Here is a 17539-nt window from a genome sequence, read left to right as displayed (position 1 = left end):
AAAAAAATTTTTGGGACAACAGTGGCCATTACAACAGCATACAGGTTTCATTGATGGCAACAGGCCACCAATATGGGAGTATTTTAACATGGCACATGCATAGAAGCAAATGTGAATATTTATAAACCAGTAGGACATATGTCCCAACAAAAGATTGGAGTGTACACGTACCCATTGAGGTGTGTAATAAGGTTATTGTTGCACATATGGAGGGGATGAGAGAGAGAGGTCAGTTAACAGCTAATATATCCCTGTAGTTTTCACAACTTTCTTCTTCACTGCAGTGATCTGTCCCTTACATGTATTATTACACTACCCAATGTCCTTACTTTGTACAATGGTATGTTTGTAGATTAGTATATGTGTGGACTGTCTCTTACATATAGTCTACACCTCTTACCTGTTATACCTGTTGAGAAAATCATTGTTAACACTACCTGACACTTTCTATACATACTCCCAGATTCCATGCTTGTAGACAAGTATACACATGACCTGTGTAGTACCTACAGTCTACACCTCTTACCTGTTATACCTGTTGAGAACATCATTGTTAACACTGCCTGACACTTTCTACACACATACTCCCGGATTCCATGCTTGTAGACAAGTATATAAATGACCTGTGTAGCAGGGGTGTAGCTAGGATTTCCAAATTTGTACTGACAGCTCTCAAACTGCTACCCCCCTCCCCAGCCAAGCTACGGCCATTCTCGTAATTCACAGTTCGCTCTTTTAGTGTCGATGAAGAGGCATTCGCTGTAATGCCTCTTCAGTAATATAATATAAATTCACTCAAACTAGGTTCCTTGAATTGAAAATTAACCTGAAATGTCAGTTCTTTGAAAAATGCAGCATGGTAGTTGGGGTAGAGACTTTATGCTTTTGTTTTCTGTAACTAAGGTACAAGTTTTGAGCTTGAGTAAATTACTAACCACCTGCTACCACTAACTAGGATGTTTCATTCTCACACACACACACACACACACACACACACACACACACACACACACACACACACACACACACCTACCTACCCTCTTAGTGCAAGAAATATGGACAAAGCCTAAAATAAACAGGGACAGATATTAAATAATGTTCTCGTGAACTTAGAAAGTTGCTAGAATAACAGGATTTGTGCTAGTATGAATTTTTCCAAAGGACATGAAGTCTGAAGCTCAAATGTCTGTCATTATTTAGCAACTTCAGCCTTCAATGATTTTCTAGAAAATCACAATTTATGAGGAACAGACAAAAAATATGGGGCAAAAATCTGGACATTCTGCAAAATGTGGACAGTTGAGAGGTATACTACCTACCACACACACAACCTCTCAACCTCTTACAGCAACAAACTCATAAATAAAACTGAGGCAAAGGCCCAAAAATAAGGAAATTTTTTTTTAAATATTGCTCTTATAAACTTAGAAAGATAATAGAATAGTAGTAGGTCTTGCATCAGTACGAATTTTCTGAAAGGTATGAAATCTGAAACTGAAATGTCTGCATTATTTTCTAACTTCACTCTTTAACAATTTGCCACTAATTTGCCAGAAAACTGCAATTTTATGAAAAACGAACCAAAAATGTGATGCAAAAATATAAAATTGCCAGACAATACAGCTGGGAACCTGTCAAAGGAGGGACACCATTTTAATATGAGCACAGTTAACTTAGAGCAGCTGACAAAATTAGAGAATCTACATGCATTTCTGAAATAAAGTAATGTATAACTCTGATCATTACAGTTATTTATAAAAGTAAAGTAAACCCTCTGTTTTCTTCCAAAATTGCTATTTTGTGGAGGGATCATTAGAGGAAGAGCTACATTTTGAGCCAAAATCAGGGACAGTTGAGGTTTGGCTATGCCTAATTCTATAAAGCAATTTATTTGCATGTACCTCTCAACCTGTTAATGCAATAAATCTGGACAAGGCGAAATATATTGAGGGAACATATAAACAGTACTAAAATTGCTATTGTATAAACTGGGACAGTTGATAGAACAGGTCTTATTTTAGCATGCATTTTTCTGAAGGTTATAAAGTCTGAAACTAGTGTCATTTAGTGACTTAATTCCTAAATCATTTGCCAGAAAACCACAAACTGAGGAACAAACCAAAAAGAAGCAAAAAATCTATTCATTCTTTGAAAATCAGGACAGTTGGGAGGTATAGTTCAGCTGGGGCTGTCTAAGTTTGCCGCCTTCCCCTCACAAAACCATAGTCGAATGGAGCCTCCTGCAGCCATTCCAATGATCCATTACTTTGCTATTTCACTCCATTTACCATAAACACTAATGTGCATACTGATTTACTTCTATGATGATTTGAACTTCATTTGAAAGTTTTATTTTGCATTTTACAGCGCAAACACTAAGACATCTGCTAAACAAACTTGGCATTAAAACTTCTCTGCCCTTGAAACGCACATTCATTGAAACATTAAAACACACATTCAAAGAAAATACATTTTACCTGGCAGATAAAAATTAATTCTGGGCTGCTTTTAAATCATAGGCCCCTTGCATATGAAACATACATGTGCTCTTTGATACACCTTCCTATTGCTTTGAACATTTTTCCAGTAAACAATGAAACAAAACTGCCCAATTCAGAACATTTCCATCATAAAAGTCTAGTCAAACTTCTACAGTCCACCATTATCAGTAAATAATATGCACAATCTCTGAAGTAGTAAAAAAAGTCATCTAAATAATTCCACGTTTAATAAATCTAACTAATGAAGCAGTTGTTGCTAGCAATCACCTTTATATTTCATGACTTCACCGAAAAATAGTGTCTGATGCCCCTGAGGAATAAATTGCCTAAATTACATTAATAATAAGCTAGTAATATTGCAATAGGAAATGGATGGCAAACTGATAACAGGCTCATAGTGTCTTAACTATCAGTACAGCAGCATTCACCCCTTATGGGAGTAGAACCAACAACCTTCTGCATTAAAAACAAGTACACAACATTTTGTGCTACTAGCAATGTGAGCTGACTTAGCATAATCAGCACTAAACTTCTCTTCCCCTGCAGCTCTCAGCTCCTTGTAAAATCTACACAATACTCAACTACATCTCAACTTCGCAGCACAAGAAGTCTGGAAAAAGCCAAATTTATTGGGGTGGGTCAAAAGGGCAAAAAACAGGAACACATTAAACATTGCTTGTATAATCTTGGAAAGCTGTTAGAATAAAATGCTGTGTTACCATCATACATTTTACTGCCAAGGTCACTGTGCAAAATAGTCAGAACAACATACCACTATGCCAAATCACCTGCTTTGTGAAAGAGAGGAAGACTGAAACTTAAATGGCTATAATTTAATGAATTCAGTTCTCACCATAGCTGTCAACCTCTTAGCACAAAACACCTGGACAAACCCAGTAATGAGGGAATACAGCCCTCAAACATATTCAGTGAATTCAGTTCTGCCATAGCTGTCAACCTTAGCACAAAAAACTGACAAAGCCAATAACAGGGTATTACAGTCCCAAAAATAAGGACAGATTTCAAATAGTTATAAACTTAAAAAAATTGCTATAAAGGTTGTGTTACTATATATTTATTGCTAGAATAAAAAGTTGTTTTACTATGTCACAAACACAGGGATAGGATGCAGACTCCACACAGAAGGCACCCCACAGGGATAGGATGCAGACTCCACACAGAAGGCACCCCAGCCAAGAATCAAACCAGAAAACCTATAGGTGTGAGGCAACAATACTGCCACTGCACCAAATATGTAAGGAAGTAAACATTCAGAAACCTGAAGTCTGAAATTTAAATGCCTGTCAATTTGTTAATTAGGACAGTCTGACTTGGAACAAAAAAAAAAAACAATTCTCAGCAGAGGCCCAGGAAAAAATAATGCAGACATGTCTTTGTAACATGGGAGGACACAAAAGCAAACCCACACAAACACAGGGAGAAGATACAGACCCCCCCACAAAGAAGGCACCCCAGCCAAGAACCAAACCCAAGAACCTACAGCTGTGAGGCATCAATGCTACGTTGCTACCACTACACCATCAAATTTCAAGCATTGCAATATTTAAACACCACAGATATGAGGAATAGATCAGATGACCAAATATGAGGCAAAAAGGCACCCCAGCCAAGAACCAAACCCAAGAACCTACAGCTGTGAGGCATCAATGCTACGTTGCTACCACTACACCATCAAATTTCAAGCATTGCAATATTTAAACACCACAGATATGAGGAATAGATCAGATGACCAAATATGAGGCAAAAATATGCAATTTTTTTTACAAATGGTGGTGGGTAGGGAATTCAGGTCTTTAACACCTGCTTACAAGGTACAGGGTTCAAGCCTGAGGTATTCCCTACCACACCACCATGAGTAATTACCAGTACATCCTATCCCATCTGGGGCATTTTCACACACACACACACACACACACACACCCACCCCTTCGGTTGCAAGATTCTTTGATGTGGGACCAACCAGTATACCTCCTCTGTCCCGTCCAACATACAGTATTCCTGCTCGACCAACGCATACCTCCTCCTGCCACATCCTCTCGACCAACGTACACATCCTCTCCTCCCGCTCGACCAACATCCTCTCCTCCCGCTCGACCAACAGTCCTTGCAGTGAGACCACAATCCTCTCCTCCCGCTCGAAATGCATTTGAACGGCCGGAAATACATGCGCGCGGTGAGCGGTGACGTCATCGTGCAGTAAAGCGCGAAAATGTGTACATTTAAAATGCTACCCCCATTCTAACTAAGTTGTACTGAATTCAGTACAGTGCGTATGCCTCCCGACGACACCTCTTACCTGTTATAGCTGTGGAGAAAATCTTTGTTAACACTACCTGACAAGATCTAGACAGATTCCTAGATTCCATGTTGCTGTTATACACATACCTAACAATCTGTTATTGCACACACTTTGCTCATGGCATGACAGGATGCAGGTGTTAATGTGACATATATTGAGAATTGCTGTCATACACTTTGGGTGAGATGCTACAATGGCAGGTTTGTTTCCATATACATTCTCTTTTTTATGTTCAGGTCTGACTATCCATTATATGTCAGCATAAGCTGCTTACATTTCTTGGATCATCGCATTGATTTGTCCAGGGAACAGGTTACCAGGCAGCAGATTTGGGCCAGTTACCTGGCATGCTGGACAGATCGAACAGTTGAGGGGTATGACTATGCATACAGCTTACTACCTGAACATTCTGCCACAGTCTGTACAGTTGATGGTTATGATTATGCTTACAGTGTACTACCTGACCATTCTAGCAAAGTCTGTACAGTTGTTGGGTCTAATTATGCATACAGCTTCCTATCTGAACATTCTCATAAACGCTGTTCATTTGTGGGGTATAATTATACCTACAACTTACTACCACTCCCGGGATTCCAACCCCTGCTGTGTGTGGCAAAAATATTACAGCTGACATCACAGTACACTGTGTTATCAGGGAATTGGTGTAAAAGCATTCCAATGGTTTCTGTCTAAGTCTCCCTCAGTTGTTCTATATGACTGACCTCTTGGGACTTTCAACATTGTTATACTGAACTTCCTACACATTTTAACTGCATTCAGTAGTGTGGGAACACTGCTTAATACAACAGTACTATTTATATGATGCAACACTACAACAACATATGAAAGCAGGATGTACACAAGCACTCCAGTGGTATACTTTTATTCACAAGATCTTACACCTTTATTTCCACGCAACCTATATGACAGTCTTCCTGCCATATTGTCTGGTTTAATCAGTACATCCCATACACAATACACTTCTTTACTGGTACAACACTTTCCAGAACTGTTATATTTATTTGTTATGACAGTACATGCGGGAATATTACTAACCTGCCTAGCGATGCAGCCTTTGCAGCCTAGCAGCATGGGCTTGCTGGTTTGCACCCCACTCATCTGCAGCTGTCAGAGAAATACAGTGATATTTAGCCATTACCTATCCATAGTATACACAAGCTAGGCAATCATTATCTACATAGTGGAATGGGTACTTACTCAGTGCTGGGGCATCACCCCTCCACCGTTTCAGGTCAACATTGTGATGACTGACCTGCTCACCAGTCCGGGGGATATCAGTGGCACTGGTAAGGTCACGGGCGAGACTGTCGCAGGCCTCCACTTTATACTGTGAGCCCTGGTACTGGCCCTGCAGTAGTCTCTCCTCATGGTGTTTTACCAGGAGCCATACCATGAATCTGGACTCCTAGGTGCCCCAGCACTGCGCTCTCAATTGAGTGCCTTCCCAAATTCCACCCATTCTGCCTACAGTAGGGAGCTGCAACCAGGTATGGAACTTATTGGCGCCTGTGGAGTTTAAATACACCCAATTTCCCACACTTTCCCGTGATTGGATGGTTTTGAAAAGGCTAAGATATGTGCACAACTTACCTAATGTTGGCATTGCTTAAAGGGGCATACCACTGGGCAGACTGAGTTAGCGGCCTACACATTGCTTACCCCAACTAAGCTGAGCTGTGCAATTCTTAGCATTGCTTAATATTTAGTTTGCATTATATTTTCCTTTTGACATTGATGCATTATTTGTTACATGTTATATATGTGTCTGGTATCCGTGATTCATGTGTACATACACTGTATGGGGTCCTGGGGACTTCAGCACTTTATTACAATAACACCTCACATCTGGCCTTACTGCAAGTACTCCAGTTCACATATTTATGTTATGCAGCAGGTTATACATCATCACACTGTACATAGATTCCTTTCACATATTCAGTTTGATTTCCTGTGGTGAGGATTTGTTTGTTGAAACCTCAATCTTATGCACTGCAATGATGGCTTAGTGGTTAACCACTGTGACTGCAGCGTACAAGGTCTTTGGTTCAAACCTTGCAGAGACTATTTGTTTTGTTGCTGAGCAGACCACGGGCCGTTGGATACAGAGTGGCTAAAGCACTTTAGAGCAGCTGTAGGCGGGTTTGCATGGGTTTGCACGTAGCTAAGCAGTACTTACTTCCAGTTACAGTTCCTTACACTCAGTTAGCTTCAACTTTGCTTAATCTGTGTAGGCAATGCTTATCCCCGCGCAAACACACTTAAACACACTTACTAGTGCTTATATATGCTTACTACTGCTTATTTATGCTTAACCCTGCTTACTAGTGCCTTATTCATTATGACACTGACACTTTACATGTGCATTTAATGCAGTACTCCAGTTCACATTTAAATGGTATTTAGAAGGTTATACAGTAAAAAAATGTTCATATACAGATTTCACATGGAAAATGGAATGTGCTGCAGTGGGACTCGAATCAGGAATGCCTGCTCGTAAGGTGAGTGCTCTGCTCACTACACTATTGCTATACTGCTTCATTTGCATATATCTTCCTTGCTATCCTCTTCAGCCATTTAAGCTGCATTACCCATACCTAAGCGATGGGCACACTCGTGCACCTACAGTTAGCTTTGATTGAATTTAAAAAAAAATAAAAGGGTTTCTTCTTTTAATTTATATGTCCTGTTGCTGTTGTACACATGGTGACTGTTGGTGGGGATATGAGGACACCTATGAGTGATCACGCTCATTTCTTAACAGCTTCTGCTGTTCTACATTGCAGGGGCATGTTTATTCTGAGAGCTCTGCTCTCAGACATGCCCCCTGCACTCGTACATGCTCAGTGTAAGCCTAGGAGCTCAGGGAGCGTGCCTTCATTATTATGCATGGAGCACTGCCATCCTGCTCCTACATGGGCGCTTCCATGCAGGACTAGGCTAGTCCTGCATGGAAGGCTAGTGAATCCGGGAGATAGTTAATAAAACTGAAATCGAGGAATATTAATGAATCAATTTGTTTTTAGGGCAGACCACCCACCAGGCATTAATTTGATGAATAGTATGAAGAGAAACAAACATATGTTAAATACACACACTTCTCCTGAATGTTTATTTTACATGGCAGTCCATGTATCCTTACAGATCATTTATGCAGCTTCAGTACAGAATGCCAGGAATGGGATTTCACAATAGTCTGCACTATAGATACACTGTCCTGTACTGTGTTTGACCATATACTTAACATTCATACCTCTCAACTGTCCATATTTTCACAGAATGAACAGATGTATTCCTTATTAAATTTGTGGCTTTCTGCCATATCACCGGGATAATCTCAGGACTGATATGACTTAATACTGCATACATTTGAGTTTCAGACTTCAAATCCTTCATAACATGTATCTTAACACAAACCTCTGGTTATTCTAGCACATTTATATAGGACAAATATGTGAAATATGTCCCTATTTCTGGGTCATTGTTCCCTAATTCTGTTGAACTTTGTCCAGATGTCTTGTAGTAAGAGATTGAGAGTTATCTGTGAAGCCCTGGTGATCATTGTGGCATTCCACACAAAACTCTGGACTGTCAGTGCTCTGCTTTAAACAGGACTGCTATCCATATTAACTTACATGGTTTCCTGACCGTCATCACTGTTGCCAGCCATGAAACCTCGCTTATTTACATTTAAATACGGTCCACGGCATGAATATGAAATGAGCACTACTGCTCATCGCACAAAGCCTAAATGGAGTTTATTGAATGTCGGGGAGTGCTACCAAAGGCATTTCCTCGACCATTTTTTTCTCTCTAAATATAACATAAATATAACACTCAAGTGTGGGGTCATTTATTGCACTGTTGTGATTATTTTGCTACTTTTGTATCTCTGCTACCTTTAAACTAAAACAAAAAAGAAAAAAAAACAAAAAAATCTTGCTTTTTTCCCACTTTCTGAAATTTAAGTCAGTTCAGTTACAGATTTGCTGTTCTGAACTGTTTGTAAGTTTCTTGGAGGCCAGTGCTTGCTTGGACTAAAGGGAAGTCTCTGTGTTCACCAGTTGCAGTGGTTAACACTGAACAGCCTGCCTGTCCCTGTAGGAGTGGTTACTGCCTAGAAGCTGTAGTTTTATTGGCCATTTTGGGTCAATTCTAAACTCCTTGATCTCTATCTCTTAAAACCCTGCTGCCTCATGGTTTTGGCATCTTTCCAGGCTTGTTAGTTGTTGCTGAAGCACCTACCAGGGGAAAAAACGCTGAGAGGAGAAAGGAGCCACTTTTGATTTAAGTATTTTCTTCTGCTTTTTTGTTAAGAATTACTGCTTTGCTGCCTACTTTTCGGCATTTTCCAGCTTGCTAAAGTTTTATATCTGTATTAGAAACAGCATTTAGAACACATCTAGAGCCTGTTTACTGCATTTCCTGTGTTGCACTTAATTTAATTTTTTTTTCTCTTAAAACTGCATTTTACCTGACTTTGGCCCAGCACTCAAGTGTGGGGTCATTTATTGCACTGTTGTGATTATTTTGCTACTTGTGTATCTCTGCTACCTTTAAACTAAAAAAAAAAAACAAAAAAATCTTGCTTTTTTCCCACTTTCTGAAATTTAAGAAAGTTCAGTTACAGATTTGCTGTTCTGAACTGTTTGTAAGTTTCTTGGAGGCCAGTGCTTGCTTGGACTAAAGGGAAGTTTCTGTGTTCACCAGTGGCAGTGGTTAACAGCCTGTCCCTGTAGGAGTGGTTACTGCCTAGAAGCTGTAGTTTTATTGGCCATTTTGGGTCAATTCTAAACTCCTTGATCTCTATCTCTTAAAACCCTGCTGCCACGTGGTTTTGGTGTCTTTCCAGGCTTGTTAGTTGTTGCTGAAGCACCTACAAAGGGGAGGAAATGCTGAGAGGAGAAAGGAGCCACTTTTGATTTAAGTATTTTCTTCTGCTTTTTTGTTAAGAATTACTGCTTTGCCGCCTACTTTTCAGCGTTTTCCAGCTTGCTAAAGTTTATATCTGTATTAGAAACAGTATTTAGAACACATCTAGAGCCTGTTTACTGAATTTCCTGTGTTGCACTTAATTTAAAATCATTTTTTTCTCTTAAAACTGCATTTTACCTGACTTTGGCCTAGCACTCAATTGTGGGGTCATTTATTGCACTGTTGTGATTATTTTGCTACTTGTGTATCTCTGCTACCTTTAAACTAAAAAAAAAATCTTGCTTTTTTCCCACTTTCTGAAATTTAAGAAAGTTCAGTTACAGATTTGCTGTTCTGAACTGTTTGTAAGTTTCTTGGAGGCCAGTGCTTGCTTGGACTAAAGAGAAGTCTCTGTGTTCACCAGTGGCAGTGGTTAACACTGAACAGCCTGCCTGTCCCTGTAGGAGTGGTTACTGCCTAGAAGCTGTAGTTTTATTGGCCATTTTGGGTCAGTTCTAAACTCCTTGATCTCTATCTCTTAAAACTTTGCAACCCTCTTTTAGCACGGTCTTGCGCACAGAGCAGCGTTGGGCAGTGCTGCTTAAACAAGCTTAAACTATTCCTGGCTCCACAAAGTCTACTCTTCACTTTTTCCCTTAGAACTGCTCTAAATCTCAAATTAAGCACTCTATTCTTATTCTAAAGCCCTGCACTTGCTCGTATAAGTAATCTCATAGGTAAACACAAACTAAAGCACTACATCCTCTTATACTCCTTAAAAGCACTTGCTCCCTATTGGTTCTTTCTGATCAGTCAACAAGTAGTTCCCTATATTATTCAGGCATGTCCAAAGGTCAGTTTTGAGTTTACTCTCCAGTCCAGCTGGTGAATCTGGGAATCTTGAGGCAATGTTACAACTGCGTTATGTATACAGACCACCCTCTCCTCCTCCCAACAAGCTCAAATATATGTGAGAGATGCAACTATATAGCCAAACTGGAGGCTAAGCTCTCTCAACCCAGTACTGGCACAGCCTTTCAGGAGGAGAAAGTAACCACACACACCACAAATCCAGTCTCACATAGACCTATCGCATCAGCAAACCAAACACATAAACACACAAAAACATACTCGGAGGCTCTAAATAAAAATCTGCCTAAGCAGAGACCTCCAAAGCAGACATCCAAGCAACACCTACCACAAAACAATATCCACGTAGCACATAGCTCACAAAGTCAGTGTGCCACACAGTCACAGCCCTTAAGGCTAAACAACACACCTAATACACTTGTAATAGGTGACTCTATTGTCAGACACACTGACGTTCCACTCACCAGGCTGAACAAGGAGAAGGTCACTGTAAGCTGCCTGTCGGGTGCCAGGATCCACCACATAACACAAGCACTCGGGTCACTCCAAAGCAAGTACAAGTATGACTCCATCATTGTCCATGCTGGTGTGAATGACCTGAGACATACTTCCCTGGATTACATGAAAAAGGCATACAGGAGCTCTTTGATCATGTAGCCCAGGCCGGTATGACCCTGACCTTGAGTAGCATCTTACCCTCTTACCCTGAATAATGGCAGACTTGATTGTGCGTTATGTGTTAACATGAGCTGGCTTGAATTTCAGATGTTACACAGGGATGGGATATCATAAGGGCACTGCAGGGAGATATGTAAAGTACAAATGGCAGGTAGGCCAATAGGAGGATTACATAATTTGTATTATAATGTTCTTAAAGCAGGTCATAACAGGATTGTTAAGTGTGAAATAGAATGTGAACTGTTTCTTACACTGAATATTTTAATATATCAAGGTACCTTCAGAATCAGTGAAACTTTGATCAAGAAGCAATTCTAGAAATGATAATTGTGCTGCTGGAGTACATAGAATGGCTGGGTAACATGCCAATTTATAGCTTGCAGAAAGCAAGACTACCCAGTTAGGAAAAGAGAGAGAAGTGCTAATTTGGCTATATGAATACAGCAAATTATCTATATCAAGAACTATGAAACTACAGAGAGCAAAAGATATGAAAATGAAAATGTTGACAGTTTCAATTCCACAAATCTATATGAAAGATCATTTACAAGAAGGCAACTGGTCAGGGTAGTGATGAGACTTTTGTGAGAATAAGGGCTCTATGTAAATAAAACTGAAGATCTCGCTGTCTGAGGGGCAAATTAACATGTTTTTGTAAAGCAGCAGCCCCTGAAAGCCATCTCAAACAGTGAGAGATAGAAATCTAAAGTGTACTGGAAATATGTTAGAGCATATGAAAAGGAATCAGGGGAATAAATGAATGGAACTGTTATTAGAAGAGGATACTATAAAAGAAAGGGGCAGGATAACTGTGACATGTTGTTTAATGATTCTGTACCAATTTTCTTTTTGTTCCTGCAGGTCATACTCTATTTGGAACCATTAAGAAACACCTACATTTTCTACATGCTTGGTTATACCAAGACAAGTTCTTGAGTGGTTTCCTTACAGTGTGATATGGCAAAGCTCAGCATAACACAAAGAGGACACATAGACATGGAAATGAGCCAGTTGTTGCCATCCCTGTTGCAGCATGAAAAATGAATGAGGAATGTCAAATTTTTTAATCATAAACCTTAGAAAAATTTCAGATGTGTAAAGTCAATACAATGCAAGAAAAACAAAGATTTACTGTATTTGCATAGGTTATCCCTGCATGCATTTAATATAGTCATATGCAGCTCCAAGAGAGTACAAAGAGAGGGCAATTTGAGAGAGGGTGGCCTAATGGTTAAGGTGTTTGCCTTACAAACACAAAGTGCAAGGTTTGAGTCTCACAAAGGATAATTGACTAGGCTTAAAATGGCTCGCAAAGGCAGTTAGCTTAGTACTAATCTATGAACCTATCTATAATTAAAAGGCTGACAAAGTTCGTCAATAGGAAGACTAGAATAGTAAAATCAAAACACAGATGGAAAATTAACCAAATAAAAACAAATACCACAGACCAATAAATGAATCTGAGCAATAAACTGAAGAAGATAAACATAAAAATAAAATGCTTGCTCAGAATCCAAACCAGGCACTTAATTCGACTGTGAAAATACTGTATAAATAAAAGGTAGTAAAAGTCTAAGTCTATTCAGACCAGTCTAAACAAAATGAAGCCAACGACAAGTTAGGGCAATACAGCACATCAAATTCTCCAAGCAGAAAACAGAAATCCCAAGTAAATAGGTCAACAAGTTCTCTTCGAACTATTCCCAAAAAATGATTGTCTCATCAGACATAACCATACGAAGAATCAAATCCATCAGAAATAGTAAAACTAACTAATCCTTTATTAACATATGTTCGGTAAGCGCTTTCGCCAAGCGGCTTTTTCAAACCATTAAAAAACAGTGACTGAAGACTTCTTTTATATTATTCAGACATAATTGATTAATTGAAATTATTCAGTCATCAATTAATTATATAAAGATGCATTCTACTAAACAAAGACATTAAATAAAAAATTCTCTCTGAACAATAAATAATACATAGGTTCATAGGTTCATACTAGGCTATCTGCCCTGGGGCAATTATAAGCCTAGCCCGATTCTGTATGGCTTACGCCACCCCTTGATTTGAGTATACTGTGCCCTTTTTAAGGTTTAGTTTACTGTGCCTCTGTCTAATAGTGACACGGGAGTAATCCCTGGGACAAACCTACAATCCCCCATCCACTTATCGAGATTCTTCTTGAAGAGATTCAGTGAGGTGCTCTGCCTCACATGAACTGGAATTCTATTCCAGAGTGAAGGGAGCCTCTGGGTTATGAACCTGTCCCTCCAGCAAGTTCTATTTATTTCTGTGCTGAGGTTCAAGTCCCTCGGCGTGTGGCTCTAAGGGTTTAGATTTACTGAGGTGGAGCATGTCCATTAATTCTGGATTTGACATAGCTTTGTATGTCAGGCATAGATCGCCTCAAGTAGGCGGTATGCAACTGATTAGAGCTGGAGTTTTTTAACGAGCAGTATATGGCATCTGTTTGAGACCCTGATCCTCTTGGCTAGATACTTTTGGGGTCTTTCTAATTGCTGCAGGTGTCGGATAAGGTACATCCCAAAAGGGGCATTGTATTCTATGATGGGCCTGATGAGGGATGAATAAAGGGGCATGATTACCTCTCTTGATCTAGATGTGAAACCCTTCGTGATGAGGTGGGCTATGTAGAAGGTCTTTCTAACCACTTTGGCAATGTGGTTTTCAAAGGAGAGATTGCTATCAACTTGGGTCCCCAGGTCCCTAATAACTTTCTCTGTACTTAATGGGTTTCCGCTTATGTGGTAATTTGTGGGCACATTGTTTTTGCCAAAGGGTATGACTATAAGTTTTTTGGCATTTAGCTTTAAACCATGGCGCTGACACCAGTTATCTGTCTCTGTGAGACCTTTTTGAAGGATGTTTGTGTCAGCTGGAGAGTTGATTATGGCGCCCAGTTTGCAGTCGCTCATAACTTGGTGAGCCATAGTCCTCCTACGTTTGCCTGTACCTCAGAAAAGTATATACCGAACAAGAGTGGTCCCAGGACAGAACCCTGTGGGACGCTACTTGTGACCGGTTTTGAGTCTGACATGGCTCCAGCAACTCTCACTCTGTGGGTTCTGTCTTTGAGCCAGTTTGCGACCCATCTTGTGACATAGGGGTTTATATTTAAGCTGGATAGCTTATCTATGATGCCCGAGTGGGGTATTGTGTCAAATGCCTTTGTAAGGTCCAGATAGGCTGTGTGGACTACCTTCCCTTCATCTATGGCTTTGGTGAATGTTTCAAAGAAGTCAACCAGGTTCAAAAGGCAGGATCTGCCCTTGACAAAGCCGAACTGGGTAGGATCTAGTTGTCTGTGGTCCCAATGTCTGTGTTTATGAGCTCCTTGATGATCCTCTCCATAGCCTTGCAGTCTAAGGTAGTCAGGCTTATGGGCAATAGTTTCCAGGGTCCGTAGGCTCCACCTTTGTGGAGTGGGACCCCTGTTGCTATCACGCCATTCTGTGGGCACACATCCTGTAGTGAGGCTGAGATTGTATAGCTGTTTTATTTGAGGATTAGTTCCTCTTGTAGTTCATGTAGGACGCAACCTGGGATGCCATCTGGTCCCATGGAAGCAGTGTTTTTTGCTTTGGAGAGGGCAGCCTTCACCTGAGCATCTGAGATGTTTGGGAGGCAGCCCTCTGCCGGGATAGATACTTGCTCTTTTGGGGGGGGGTGGAGAAGTTTGCACTGAACCTGTCTGCCAGGATATTGGCGATGTCTGTGGGTTCAGTGTATTTTTTGTCGTTTAGAATCAACTCAGAACAAGTCTGGGAGTTGGATCCCAGGTTTCTAACATAACTGAAAAAAGCCTTATGATTGTCTTTGGTGTCCTGTGCAATTTTTCTCTCGAAGCTGGCCTTGGAGGATTTTATGAGGGATCATAAGTTTTTGCTAGTACTGATCAGAGATGCCTTCCCTATTAGGGATTTTGCTCTATCATATAGTAGCTTCCTCCTCTGTTGTACAGTTTATTTATGGCAGGGGTCCACCAGACTGGACGCCTGCCTTTGGATGATTGGGTCTTGGTTTTGTTTGGGATAGCATGATCCATGCATTCCTGGAGATGTCCGTAGAATGCATTTATATAGGATTCTGCAGTCTGGGCTGTAGTTTCCACTGGCCCTGGGGCCTTGAAGGATTCCACTTCGGTTTTGAAAAGTGAGAAGTTCGCTTTTGAGAAGTTTTTCACCGTGGTTTTCTGGACTGGGGGTGGGGTCGGGATGTGGACATCCAGTGAAATTAATTTATGGTCTGATCTTACCAATGAGGGATATGCTTCTGGTGTGGAGCATAGAGTCCCCATGTTGGTAATGATCAGGTATAGTATGTTGTCCCTCTTGTGGGAGTGGTGACTAGTTGTTCCATAGCATTTGAGTTTATAATTTCCAGGAATCTTTGGGCTGAGGTGCTGGGGCTTGAGTAGTGCTTCCAGTCAATGTTTGGAAGTTAAGTGCCCAGTATAATGGTGTTAGGAGAGATCTTCATGTTCTCCAATGTGTTCAGGAAAGCCGAATGGGATACTTGACTTTGAGAGGGTGCTCTGTAGGATGCTATAGGCTGAGAAGGAGTCTTGCCCACTGTTAGTTGCACATGGATGGTCTCCGATGCTGCGTGCAATGCACTAACCTGGAGGTGTGGATATCCTTGATAAATATGGAAACTCCTCCTCCTTTTGTGGTTCGGTCCGGGTTTTGGGGCCGAAAAGCATGATATGAGGTATAGCCTGGTAGTGCTGGGGTGCTCTCTGGAGCCTTGAACCAGGTTTCTGTCACTGCACAGATATTGATGTTCTCCATACTGAGGAGAGCTTCGAGTGTGTGCATCTTGTGCCCAGGTTAAGACTTCTGGCGTTTAGCAGCATTACCCTTAGTTTCTTGTTCCTTGTGCTGTCTATGGGGTGGGTTTGACTTTGAGCCTTGCCTAAAAAGGCACTATGGGGGTGGCAGAGCCTTTGCCAATATCCGAAAGCCCAGTTGTGACAGGTGCAAGCCGTCCTAGTGAAGCAACGTGGCTTGTCAAGCATGTCATCCCAGGCTGACAGACACTGGATCCCCTTTGAATGACACCAAAATTTTAGCCAATTGTTAAAATCGATCATTTTGTCTTTGTACTGTGGCATCATTCTAGGTGAGGGTAAGATGCTGCTCAAGGTCAGGGTCATACCAGCCTGGGCTACATGATCAGAGAGCTCCTCTATGTCTCTTTTCATGTAGTCCAGGAGGTACGGCCTCTCAGGTCATTTACACCAGCATGTACAATGACTGAGTCATATTTGTATTTGCTTTGGAGTGACCTGAGTGCTTGTTATGTGTCAGATCCTAGCACCCGACAGGCAGCTCACTTGACCTTCTCTTTATTCAGCTTGGTGAGCGGATGTCAGTGTGTCTGACAATAGAGTCACCTATAACAAGAGTATCAGGTGTGTTATTCAGCATTAAGGGCTGTGGCTGCTTGGCACACTGACTTTGTGGGTTATGTGTTGTGTGTGTTTTGTTTTGAGGTAGCGTTTGCTGGATGTCTGCTTTGGCGGTCTCTGTTGCTTAGGTAGATTTTATTTAGAGCCTCCGAGTATGTTTTGTGTATTTATGTGTTTGGTTCGCTGATGTGGTGGGACTATGTGATACTGGAATTGTGTTGTGTGAGGTTACCTTCTCCTCCTGACTGGTTACACCAGTTTTGAGATGAGAGAGCTCAGCCTCAGTTTGGCTAAATAGTTGCATCTCTCACATATATTTGAACCTGTTTGGAGGAGGAGAGGGTTGTCCGTGTACATGAGACAGTTGTAACATTGCCTCAAAATTCCCATATTCACCAGCTGGACTGGAGAGGAAACCATTGGCTGACCTTTGGACATGCTAGAGTAATAGGGAAACTGAATTTAAGACGGACCAATAGAGGACAGGGTAATCGTAGAGAGTATAAGAGTAAGTAGTGCTTATGGTTTAATAGTGCTAACTTGTAGGATTACTTAATTGGACCAGTGAAGGGCCTTAGATATGGTGTTTAAATTGAGAGATAGAGCAGTTCTAAGGGAAAAAGTGAAGAGCAGACTTTGTGGAGCCAGGAATAGTTTAAACCCAATTAGGCTGGCGCTGTCTGCCCGTTGTTCGCTATGCTCAAAACGTGCAAAACCACGCAAAAGAGGGTTTTAAGAGAGGAAGATGAAGGAGTTTTGGAATTAACCCAAAATGGCCAATAAAACTACAGTTTCAAGTCAGTAAAC

The sequence above is a fragment of the Protopterus annectens genome, chromosome 2.part0 (genome assembly GCF_019279795.1).
Source record: "Protopterus annectens isolate FY-2018-M chromosome 2.part0, PAN1.0, whole genome shotgun sequence".
Taxonomy (NCBI): Eukaryota; Metazoa; Chordata; order Ceratodontiformes; family Protopteridae; genus Protopterus; species Protopterus annectens.
The sequence above is the reverse complement of the archived record's forward strand: the minus strand, read 5'-3'. Positions refer to the sequence as shown.